The sequence below is a fragment of the Engystomops pustulosus genome, chromosome 8 (assembly GCF_040894005.1).
Source record: "Engystomops pustulosus chromosome 8, aEngPut4.maternal, whole genome shotgun sequence".
NCBI lineage: Eukaryota > Metazoa > Chordata > Amphibia > Anura > Leptodactylidae > Engystomops > Engystomops pustulosus.
This window is the reverse complement of record NC_092418.1, coordinates 100,286,582-100,300,618: the sequence shown is the minus strand read 5'-3', so window position 1 is coordinate 100,300,618 and position 14,037 is coordinate 100,286,582.

The following is a 14,037-nucleotide window of genomic DNA, read 5'->3' as shown; positions in this document are numbered from 1 at the left end:
AGCAGCGGTGCTATCACTGAGAATACAGCCTATCCATCACTAGAGAGCAGCGGTACCATCACTGAGAATACAGCCTATCCATCACTAGACAGCAGCGGTGCCATCACTGAGAATACAGCCTATCCATCACTAGAGAGCAGCGGTGCTATCACTGAGAATACAGCCTATCCATCACTAGAGAGCAGCGGTGCCATCACTGAGAATACAGCCTATCCATCACTAGAGAGCAGCGGTACCATCACTGAGAATACAGCCAATCACTCACTAGAGAGCAGCGGTGCCATCACTGAGAATACAGCCAATCACTCACTAGAGAGCAGCGGTGACATAACTTAGAATACAGCCTATCCATCACTAGAGAGCAGCGGTGACATAACTTAGAATACAGCCTATCCATCACTAGTGAGCAGCAGTGCCATCACTGAGAATACAGCCTATCCATCACTAGAGAGCAGCGGTGCCATCACTGAGAATACAGCCTATCCATCACTAGAGAGCAGCGGTGACATCACTGACTATACAGCCTATCCATCACTAGAGAGCAGCGGTGCCATCACTGAGAATACAGCCCATCCATCACTAGAGAGCAGCGGTGCCATCACTGAGAATACAGCCTATCCATCACTAGAGAGCAGCGGTACTATCACTGAGAATACAGCCTATCCATCACTAGAGAGCAGCGGTGCCATCACTGAGAATACAGCCTATCACTAGAGCGCAGCGGTGACATCACTGAGAATACAGCCTATCCATCACTAGACAGCAGCGGTGCCATCACTGAGAATACAGCCTATCCATCACTAGAGAGCAGCGGTGCTATCACTGAGAATACAGCCTATCCATCACTAGAGAGCATCGGTACCATCACTGAGAATACAGCCTATCCATCACTAGAGAGCATCGGTGCCATCACTGAGAATACAGCCTATCCATCACTAGAGATCAGCGGTGCCATCACTGAGAATACAGCCTATCCATCACTAGAGAGCAGCGGTGTCATCACTGAGAATACAGCCTATCCATCACTAGAGAGCAGCGGTGCCATCACTGAGAATACATCCTATCCATCACTAGAGAGCAGCGGTGCCATCACTGAGAATACAGCCTATCCATCACTAGAGAGCAGCGGTGCCATCACTGAGAATACAGCCTATCCATCACTAGAGAGCAGCAGTGTCATCACTGAGAGTACAGCCTATCCATCACTAGAGAGCAGCGGTGCCATCACTGAGAATACAGCCTATCACTAGAGCGCAGCGGTGCCATCACTGAGAATACCGCCTATCCATCACTAGAGAGCAGCGGTGCTATCACTGAGAATACAGCCTATCCATCACTAGAGAGCAGCGGTACCATCACTGAGAATACAGCCTATCCATCACTAGACAGCAGCGGTGCCATCACTGAGAATACAGCCTATCCATCACTAGAGAGCATCGGTACCATCACTGAGAATACAGCCTATCAATCACTAGAGAGCAGCGGTGACATCACTGAGAATACAGCCTATCCATCACTAGAGAGCAGCAGTGCCATCACTGAGAATAGAGCCTATCCATCACTAGAGAGCAGCGGTGCCATCACTGAGAATACAGCCTATCCATCACTAGAGATCAGCGGTGCCATCACTGAGAATACAGCCTATCCATCACTAGAGAGCAGCGGTGTCATCACTGAGAATACAGCCTATCCATCACTAGAGAGCAGCGGTGCCATCACTGAGAATACATCCTATCCATCACTAGAGAGCAGCGGTGCCATCACTGAGAATACAGCCTATCCATCACTAGAGAGCAGCGGTGCCATCACTGAGAATACAGCCTATCCATCACTAGAGAGCAGCAGTGTCATCACTGAGAGTACAGCCTATCCGTCACTAGAGAGCAGCGGTGACATCACTGAGAATACAGCCTATCCATCACTCGAGAGCAGCGGTGCCATCACTGAGAATACAGCCTATCCATCACTAGAGAGCAGCGGTGCCATCACTGAGAATACAGCCAATCACTCACTAGAGAGCAGCGGTGCCATCACTGAGAATACAGCCAATCACTCACTAGAGAGCAGCGGTGACATAACTTAGAATACAGCCTATCCATCACTAGAGAGCAGCGGTGACATAACTTAGAATACAGCCTATCCATCACTAGTGAGCAGCAGTGCCATCACTGAGAATACAGCCTATCCATCACTAGAGAGCAGCGGTGCCATCACTGAGAATACAGCCTATCCATCACTAGAGAGCAGCGGTGCCATCACTGAGAATACATCCTATCCATCACTAGAGAGCAGCGGTGCCATCACTGAGAATACAGCCTATCCATCACTAGAGAGCAGCGGTGCCATCACTGAGAATACAGCCTATCCATCACTAGAGAGCAGCAGTGTCATCACTGAGAGTACAGCCTATCCATCACTAGAGAGCAGCGGTGCTATCACTGAGAATACAGCCTATCCATCACTAGAGAGCAGCGGTACCATCACTGAGAATACAGCCTATCCATCACTAGACAGCAGCGGTGCCATCACTGAGAATACAGCCTATCCATCACTAGAGAGCATCGGTACCATCACTGAGAATACAGCCTATCAATCACTAGAGAGCAGCGGTGACATCACTGAGAATACAGCCTATCCATCACTAGAGAGCAGCAGTGCCATCACTGAGAATAGAGCCTATCCATCACTAGAGAGCAGCGGTGCCATCACTGAGAATACAGCCTATCCATCACTAGAGATCAGCGGTGCCATCACTGAGAATACAGCCTATCCATCACTAGAGAGCAGCGGTGTCATCACTGAGAATACAGCCTATCCATCACTAGAGAGCAGCGGTGCCATCACTGAGAATACATCCTATCCATCACTAGAGAGCAGCGGTGCCATCACTGAGAATACAGCCTATCCATCACTAGAGAGCAGCGGTGCCATCACTGAGAATACAGCCTATCCATCACTAGAGAGCAGCAGTGTCATCACTGAGAGTACAGCCTATCCGTCACTAGAGAGCAGCGGTGACATCACTGAGAATACAGCCTATCCATCACTCGAGAGCAGCGGTGCCATCACTGAGAATACAGCCTATCCATCACTAGAGAGCAGCGGTGCCATCACTGAGAATACAGCCAATCACTCACTAGAGAGCAGCGGTGCCATCACTGAGAATACAGCCAATCACTCACTAGAGAGCAGCGGTGACATAACTTAGAATACAGCCTATCCATCACTAGAGAGCAGCGGTGACATAACTTAGAATACAGCCTATCCATCACTAGTGAGCAGCAGTGCCATCACTGAGAATACAGCCTATCCATCACTAGAGAGCAGCGGTGCCATCACTGAGAATACAGCCTATCCATCACTAGAGAGCAGCGGTGACATCACTGACTATACAGCCTATCCATCACTAGAGAGCAGCGGTGCCATCACTGAGAATACAGCCCATCCATCACTAGAGAGCAGCGGTGCCATCATTGAGAATACAGCCTATCCATCACTAGAGAGCAGCGGTACTATCACTGAGAATACAGCCTATCCATCACTAGAGAGCAGCGGTGCCATCACTGAGAATACAGCCTATCACTAGAGCGCAGCGGTGACATCACTGAGAATACAGCCTATCCATCACTAGACAGCAGCGGTGCCATCACTGAGAATACAGCCTATCCATCACTAGAGAGCAGCGGTGCTATCACTGAGAATACAGCCTATTTATCACTAGAGAGCATCGGTACCATCACTGAGAATACAGCCTATCCATCACTAGAGAGCATCGGTGCCATCACTGAGAATACAGCCTATCCATCACTAGAGATCAGCGGTGCCATCACTGAGAATACAGCCTATCCATCACTAGAGAGCAGCGGTGTCATCACTGAGAATACAGCCTATCCATCACTAGAGAGCAGCGGTGCCATCACTGAGAATACATCCTATCCATCACTAGAGAGCAGCGGTGCCATCACTGAGAATACAGCCTATCCATCACTAGAGAGCAGCGGTGCCATCACTGAGAATACAGCCTATCCATCACTAGAGAGCAGCAGTGTCATCACTGAGAGTACAGCCTATCCATCACTAGAGAGCAGCGGTGCCATCACTGAGAATACAGCCTATCCATCACTAGAGAGCAGCGGTGCCATCACTGAGAATACAGCCTATCCATCACTCGAGAGCAGCGGTGCCATCACTGAGAATACAGCCTATCCATCACTAGAGAGCAGCGGTGACATCACTGAGAATACAGCCTATCCATCACTAGAGAGCAGCGGTGCCATCACTGAGAATACAGCCTATCCATCACTCGAGAGCAGCGGTGCCATCACTGAGAATACAGCCTATCCATCACTAGAGAGCAGCGGTGACATCACTGAGAATACAGCCTATCCATCACTAGAGAGCAGCGGTGCCATCACTGAGAATACAGCCTATCCATCACTAGAGAGCAGCGGTGCCATCACTGAGAATACAGCCTATCCATCACTAGAGAGCAGCGGTGCCATCACTGAGAATACAGCCTATCCATCACTAGAGAGCAGCGGTGCCATCACTGAGAATACAGCCTATCACTAGAGCGCAGCGGTGCCATCACTGAGAATACCGCCTATCCATCACTAGAGAGCAGCGGTGCTATCACTGAGAATACAGCCTATCCATCACTAGAGAGCAGCGGTACCATCACTGAGAATACAGCCTATCCATCACTAGAGAGCAGCGGTGCTATCACTGAGAATACAGCCTATCCATCACTAGAGAGCAGCGGTGCCATCACTGAGAATACAGCCTATCCATCACTAGAGAGCAGCGGTGCTATCACTGAGAATACAGCCAATCACTCACTAGAGAGCAGCGGTGCCATCACTGAGAATACAGCCAATCACTCACTAGAGAGCAGCGGTGACATAACTTAGAATACAGCCTATCCATCACTAGAGAGCAGCGGTGACATAACTTAGAATACAGCCTATCCATCACTAGTGAGCAGCAGTGCCATCACTGAGAATACAGCCTATCCATCACTAGAGAGCAGCGGTGCCATCACTGAGAATACAGCCTATCCATCACTAGAGAGCAGCGGTGACATCACTGACTATACAGCCTATCCATCACTAGAGAGCAGCGGTGCCATCACTGAGAATACAGCCCATCCATCACTAGAGAGCAGCGGTGCCATCACTGAGAATACAGCCTATCCATCACTAGAGAGCAGCGGTACTATCACTGAGAATACAGCCTATCCATCACTAGAGAGCAGCGGTGCCATCACTGAGAATACAGCCTATCCATCACTAGAGAGCAGCGGTGCCATCACTGAGAATACAGCCTATCCATCACTAGAGAGCAGCGGTGCCATCACTGAGAATACAGCCTATCACTAGAGCGCAGCGGTGACATCACTGAGAATACAGCCTATCCATCACTAGAGATCAGCGGTGTCATCACTGAGAATACAGCCTATCCATCACTAGATAGCAGCGGTGCTATCACTGAGAATACAGCCTATCCATCACTAGAGATCAGCGTTGACATAACCTAGAATAACGCTCTAATCTTGGATTCATTGGGGCACATTTACTTACCTGGTCCAGTCGCGATCCAGCGGTGCGTTCTCCGCCGCTGATTCGGGTTCTGCCGGGATTCACTAAGGTCCGTGCGCCGATATTCACCAGGTGTCGCTGCTGCGCCGAGGTCCGCTGGAGTTCACCTGCTTTTTTCTGGTGTATGTGAGTGCTTGATCTTGCGACACAAATGGCTTTTTAAATTCTGTGGTTTTTCCGAATCCTTCGTGTTGGCCGGTGGCCACGGCCCCCGATTTCTGTCGCGCGAAAGACGGCGCCAAAAATCGATCACGTGCGCCACAATCCCGTGAAATACAGCGCAAAGCGGAAATATTCGGGAAAAACCCGACGGATTCGCGGCTGCGGACCCTTAGTAAATGTGCCCCAATTTCTTTTTTAGAACTCCTGTTAATTTCATGATGACAAATCGTTACAGTATTTATATAATTAATATACAGTACATAGAGATATAAAATATAAAAGTATCAGAGTATGTTCTTTCCGTTTGCTTGTTGTGTGAGGGGGGGTCCTCATTATGAGCCTCGGAGGGTCCCTTTTAGTCCTTGTGTCTCTTCTTCCTGAGTAACGATGAGGTGATGTATTATGTCAGCGCCAGATTACAGATTATAAATCCTCTTTAATAAACCTGCTGTGTTGATTTGAGCGCCGGCCCTTTAACAAGCCATGGAGACGGCCAGATATTTATCACATGTCAGTGATCTATGTGCATTGTCAATGTGAATAAGCCGATGGCTTTTATCCCGCCTATCGATGCCCGTGGAGCCGCTGATTACTCATCTGGGCCTGTAACAGAACCGGCTCATCATTCCGCTGCATCGGGCACATGAATCCATCATGGCCGCATTGACACATCTAATCATTTCTCGCAGCGTCTTATTTCTTTGCTGTTTTTGTAATGAGTCTTGTCTGATTCATGCAACACTGCACGGGCACAACTATAGGCACTGCCATGGGAGACATAGGTGGCCCCCAATGTACTGATACACATGCAGAGGGCAACTTATTACCAGGTCATCTGGAATTACATCTATATTAAAGGAAACCTACCATGAGGAATCTACTATCAGAAGTCAGATGGTAGATTCCTCTTGCTGCCTCTGCCCTAATCTGTAATTTGATAATCCTGGAACAAAAACTAACTTGTTAAAAACTTTATTTTAGTGATTTGTAAATGAGTTGTAGAAGCTACTGTGGGGTGGAGTAACCTCAGCTCCCGGTGCCCGGCCAAGCTAGTACACACCCCAGTAGCCTCTGCAGTTACTTTACTTATTACTAAATTAAAGTTTGTAACAAGTTATGTTCCAGGATTATTAAATTACAGATTAGGGAAGAGGCAGCAGGAGGAATCTACTATCAGATCTACTTCTGATAGTAGATTCCTCACTGTAGATTTCCTATAATGGGGCCAACTGGCCTTCCACTAGCCGACACCACCACTACCTGTCCCTTCACCACCACCCGGCCCTCCACCACCACCTGTCCCTCCACCACCACCTGGCCCTCCACCACCAACCAGCCCTCCACCACCAACCAGCCCTCCACTACCACCAACCAGCCCACCAACACCACCCATCCCTCCACCACCACCACCCGGGCCCTCCAATACCACCACCACCCATCCCTCCACCACCACTCATCCCTCCAGCACCACCCGGGCCATCCAGCACCACCACCTGGGCCCTCCAATACCACCAACACCCATCCCTCCACCACCACTCATCCCTCCAGCACCACCCGGCCCTCCAGCACCACCACCTGGGCCCTCCAATACCACCCATCCCTTTACCACCACCCAGCCCTCCACCACTACCCGGCCCTCCACCACCACCAGGCCCACCATCCGGCCCTCCACCACCATCCGTCCCTCCACCACCACCACCCGGGCCCTCCAATACCACCACCACCCATCCCTCCACCACCACTCATCCCTCCAGCACCACCACCTGGGCCCTCCAATACCACCCATTCCTTTACCACCACCCAGCCCTCCACCACCACCCGGCCCTCCACCACCATCCGTCCCTCCACCACCACCACCCGAGCCCTCCAATACCACCACCACCCATCCCTCCACCACTACCACCTGGTCCCTCCAATACCACCCCCACCCATCACTCCACCACCACCTTGCCCTCCAGCACCACCACCTGGGCCCTCCAATACCACCACCACCCGGCCCTCCACTACTACCCGGCCCTCCACCACCACCCGGCCCTCCAATACCACCACCACCCATCCCTCCACCACCACTTAGCTTTCCACCACCCAGCCCTCCACCACTACCCGGCCGGGAGGGCCCTTCACTACCTGCCACCACTCGGCCCCCTACGCTCCACCACCTGATCTTTCACTACCTGCCACCACACGGCCCTCCAGCACCTGACCCTCCATTCCACCAATCACGATGTCCGAGATTGCTGATTGGACAATACATTCATATGGAGGTGGAAGTGACCCTCAGCAATCAGCATGTGCAACATCCCTCACTGGGGGCCTATTCTTTTTCGTGGCTTGGGGAAGCGGGAGTCCTGGGTACCTGAATGGCTGAGGAGCTCGCCTAGGTCGGTGGTCACGGTGCTGAGTACTAGGGGAAGGAGGCTTCGTCACAGCATTGCAGGTCTCCGACAGGTGGAAAGTGCAAGAAATGGAGGGAGAAGCTGAAGATGTAGGTTTTCTCCCTGGGTCAACCCAGATGTGTAGATAGGGATCCCTGGTGATGGAGGATGGGGCACCCTAGTTGTAAACAGCCTGGCACAGAGTCATTTATTGGAACTTGGCAACAGCAACAATAGCAGCAAACATCAGCTAAATAGAGATGGCTGGTTGGATACAGATACGGCAGCTTCAGCAAGTAGATCAGACTCCTGAGGGTGGATGTCTGCTTGGACCTGGTGTTCTCTCATAGGCCAAGGTGTCAGGGCAGCGTGCCACAGACCCCCTGTGCTTCCTTCAATCTCTGTACTCAAAATACCTCCAGGACTGACCTGGAACTTCCCAGCCACAAGTTGTTTTAAATTCTCCCCTTGTGAAGTGTCAGCGCGTTATATCAGGCAGAAAATGACCATCTGCATTCCCATTATCTAGCCCTTGGGACCCCTAGTGTGTTGATCAGGCTCCTTAGAATCTCTACAGCACGGAGAGGGAATTAGTTTCACAACACAAGATTTCACCCTTGCATTGGCAGGGGTGTTGCACATGTAGCATGATAGGACTGGAATATCCCTTTAAGCCATAATTTTATTTAAGGAGGAGATTTTAGGTTAGCTTACAAGTGCTGGTAGCACAACAATGACTGGAATAATAAGAAATTATTGTATCTCTTATATAAATGGAGAAGCAGATTACACGTTTATGGCTTCTCCATTTACTCTTATGTTAGATACAGACGCTTCATTCATTGAGAGATCCCAGCAGGGGGAATAATAGAAATGCATTTATAGATAAGACTTTACTTTCAGCTAAAACAGCTGGAAACAAAAAGTTAAGAAAACTGCCGAAGTTGCAGGTTTAGAATCTTGTATTTGCCTCCAGTTTTCTTCCTTTTATTTCGGGTTCATGTTCCCCTTTAAGGCTTCATTTTCCTTCCTCCCCTCCAGACCAGTATATTAGCAGAAGCTGTAACCCCTCAGTGTCAGGATTTATCTTCTTCTCCGGATGCATCTTCGTCTGGGTTGTGTATTTTCTGTCTGTGTAATTTACGTTTCGAATGAAGATCATAAATCGCGTTAAATAAGAGAGTTTACTGGATGCGCGTCGTATAAATCTGCTCCGTGTGCGCAGCGCGTGTGGATATATCTGAGCCGAAGTGAGGAGAAATCCAATTTATACTCGTTGTAAGGACGTCATTGAAATTTATGACCGTAGATCAGCCCAAAACACAATCACAAACAACCTCTTTATATCTCTGGGACCAGAATAATCTGTGACAAGACGGCTCCGAGGCCCAATGTACAAGATACAAGTGAGCAGACTAATCACATTGCCACATAGACATAAAGTTACATAATTAATGTACACTGTATATACAACCACCACTAGAGGGAGCTCAGGAGATTACTACATACTGTATATACATCCACCACTTGTGGGAGCTCATGAGATTACTACATACTGTATATACAGTCACCACTAGGGGGAGCTCAGGAGATTACTACATACTGTATATACAGTCACCACTAGGGGGAGCTCAGGAGATTACTACATACTGTATATACAGTCACCACTAGGGGGAGCTCAGGAGATTACTATGTACTGTATATACAGCCACCACTAGGGGGAGCTCAGGAGATTACTACATACTGTATATACAGCCACCACTATGGGGAGCTCAGGAGATTACTACTTACTGTATATACAGTCACCACTAGGGGGAGCTCAGGAGATTACTATGTACTGTATATACAGCCACCACTATGGGGAGCTCAGGAGATTACTACATACTGTATATACAATCACCACTAGGGGGAGCTCAGGAGATTACTACATACTGTATATACAGCCACCACTAGAGGGAGCTCAGGAGATTACTACATACTGTATACACAGTCACCACTAGGGGGAGCTCAGGAGATCACTACATACTGTATATACAGCCACCACTAGGGGGAGCTCAGGAGATTACTATGTACTGTATATACAGCCACCACTAGGGGGAGCTCAGGAGATCACTACATACTGTATATACAGCCACCACTAGGGGGAGCTCAGGAGATTACTATGTACTGTATATACAGCCACCACTAGAGGGAGCTCAGGAGATTACTACATACTGTATACACAGTCACCACTAGGGGGAGCTCAGGAGATCACTACATACTGTATATACAGCCACCACTAGGGGGAGCTCAGGAGATTACTATGTACTGTATATACAGCCACCACTAGGGGGAGCTCAGGAGATCACTACATACTGTATATACAGCTACCACTAGAGGGAGCTCAGGAGATTACTACATACTGTATACACAGTCACCACTAGGGGGAGCGCAGGAGATTACTACATACTGTATATACAGCCACCACTAGAGGGAGCTCAGGAGATTACTACATACTGTATACACAGTCACCACTAGGGGGAGCTCAGGAGATTACTACATACTGTATATACATTACCACTAGGGGGAGATCAGGAGATTACTACATACTGTATATACAGCCACCACTATGCGGAGCTCAGGAGATTACTACATACTGTATATACAGTCACCACTAGGGGGAGCTCAGGAGATTACTATGTACTGTATATACAGCCACCACTATGGGGAGCTCAGGAGATTACTACATACTGTATATACAATCACCACTAGGGGGAGCTCAGGAGATTACTACATACTGTATATACAGCCACCACTAGAGGGAGCTCAGGAGATTACTACATACTGTATACACAGTCACCACTAGGGGGAGCTCAGGAGATCACTACTGTATATACTGTATATACAGCCACCACTAGGGGGAGCTCAGGAGATTACTATGTACTGTATATACAGCCACCACTATGGGGAGCTCAGGAGATTACTACATACTGTATATACAATCACCACTAGGGGAGCTCATGAGATTACTACATACTGTATATACAACCACCACTAGTGGGAGCTCAGGAGATTACTACATACTGTATACATAGCCACCACTAGGGGGAGCTCAGGAGATTACTACTTACTGTATAAACAACCACCACTAGGGGGAGCTCAGGAGGTTACTACATACTGTATATACAGCCACCACTAGGAGGAGCTCAGGAGATTACTACATACTGTATATACAGCCACCACTAGGGGGAGCTCAGAAGATTACTACATACTGTATATACAGCCACCACATTGTAGCACATCTTGGGGGCTCCACCCATCATTGTTCGGGATCCTTTTAGCATGCAGGACTCTAGGATCTAGGGTTTGTAGGTAAAGAGTTAGAGGCCACCAGGAGTGATGCTCTGCAGCCATGTCTGTATTCTGAATGTCAGGACTATGTGAGGTTTGCAGAGGGGTAACGGGAGGCGATAGAGAAGGTGCCTCCTGGTGGCCTACAAGGTGTCTGCCCCCCATTTGAGTAGCCCCCCACATCCTATATAATAAGGCTCAGGTGAGGTGCACTATGTGGCGGGATTGTCCTGCATGCCATTATTTTGTAGTTGTATTTGGACAGTAAATGGCTCAGACAGTGAAGACCTTGTGTTACACATTGTTATCCCTGGATTCCCCCTCGGCAGCAATAATGGGGCTTATTGATCAGAAGTCACCAGAACAGTAACATAGAGGCCCCCGAGGCTTCTAATTCCAGGTCCTTGTACAGTCATTTTACATACAATTAACCTTAAGGGCAGAGGATCCATCAGTCCATCGTCCTCTCCTCTGACTGAAGTTTATTATGTTACAAATCTCCATCATTTATTACATCCTCGTCCTCTGAGTGTCTGTGATCAGCTCAATAGTAATTAACTGGACAAGTAAATCATGTGTCACGTGGAAGTGAGAGGTGACACAATGTAACGAGTCGTTATGTCCCTCCCCCACCCAGTATACAGGAGACCAGGACAAGGTATATACGTTCTATAGCCTCCAGTCCCCATAGAAGAAACTTGTCTGATTATAGGATGGATCCCAGAACCTACAAGTCTCACCGTAATCCCTCACTGCTGCTCTACAGGGGAATAGGCTCAAAGTTATCCAAAATACATATATATATATACAAGTGTATCTACAAGAGATCTAACACTGCAGCTTAGATACATCGGCTCATGTCTCTACTACCATGATGGCTCACAAAGGGTGCGGAAAGTATTCAGACCCCATAAAATGTTTTACTTTTTGTTTCATTGGTAATTTCATTAATGCTCATTAATGTGCCCTCTGACCCCAGCTCCACAGAAAAATACAAAAATGTAGATATTTTTGCTAATTTATTAAACAAGGAAAACTGAAATATCACATGATTATAAGTATTGAGACCCTTTGCTGTGACACTTATATAGAACTCACATGTTGTCAATTTCCTTCTGATCCTCCTTGAGTTGGTTCTACTCCGTCATTGGAGTCCAGTTGTATTTAATTAAACTGATTGGACCTGATTAGGAAAGGCGCACACAAGTCTATATAAGACCTCACAGTGCAGGTCAGAGCACATGAGAATCATGAGGTCTAAGGAACTGCCCAATGAGCTGAGACACAGAATTGTGGTAAGGCACAGATCTGGCCAAAGATACAAAATAATTTCTGCAGGACTCAAGGTTCCTAAGAGCACAGTGGCCTCCATAATCCTTACATGGAAGAAGATTGGGACAACCGCAACTCTTCCTGGACCAGCCGTCCAGCCAAACCAAGCAATGGTGGGAGAAAAGCCTTGGTGAGAAGTAAAGACGACCCTGGGATCACTGTGGCTGAGCCCCAGAGATGAAGAAGGGAGATGGGAGTCACCTATCACTGCAGCCTCCTGTAGTCAGGGCTTTATGGCAGAGTCTGGAAGCTTCTCCTCGGTTTAAGACATATGAAAGCCGCATACAGTGCAAAACACATCCAGACTATGAGGAATAAGATTCTCTGCTCTGATGAGATGAAGATTGGACTTTTTGGTGTTAATTCTAAGCTGTGGAGAAAACCCGGCGCCGCTCATCACCTGCCGAATACAATCCCAGCAGTGACGCATGGAGTATCATAAATCTCAGTGTAGAGAGAGGGGAGAGGATTTATGATACTGAGACTGCCAGACATGGTAGGAGATGTCAGCGTTGTGCGAGAGGCTTGTGATTTTCCATCTCCTGGGCGTCTCCTGCCCCCTATACATACATACATATATGACACTGGAGCTTCATGGACAGACGTGGGCAGGAGGTTCTCTCTGCTATAGAAGACACTGCCTCCCTGGTCTGCACAGAGTTACGTGAGACTGTAAGCAATGTCTGTAGACTGATCTGTACGATCCGTGACTCTGATTGGCTTTGGCACTACTCATCCCTTAATGGAGACTTTCCTGACGACCTTTGATCTCCCCGATCCGGCAGTGATGCAGCTACATGGTCATCCTATGGGGGGGTCTATAGACTCCTGATATCCGCGTGTTCCCTGTATCCCTGTGTATTCTCGGTGACTTGTGAGGGAGGGGTTCAGGATTATAGTAAACGAGTTCATTAGCGATTAATGACTCATTTTTAATGCTGATGACCTGACGCTCGTTACTGTCACATCCTGACTGCATTAACCCCTCGTGCACATACATCACAGGCGCTGATGTTCTCCACTTTCATTGTAATGGCCCCGTCCCCATTAAGGAGCAAACAATCCGGTAGATCTTCTCCCGCCGCTCGCTCCAGCGTTTCCAGGAACTTATTAACACGGTAATTGACAAAGAGCTTTACCTCGGCCGCAATGGCTGTTTATTCCATCGACCCGACGCGTCTGTCACTGCCTTCTCCACATTCATCCTCATTATCACCAGAGTAAAACCACAAATCTCAGGA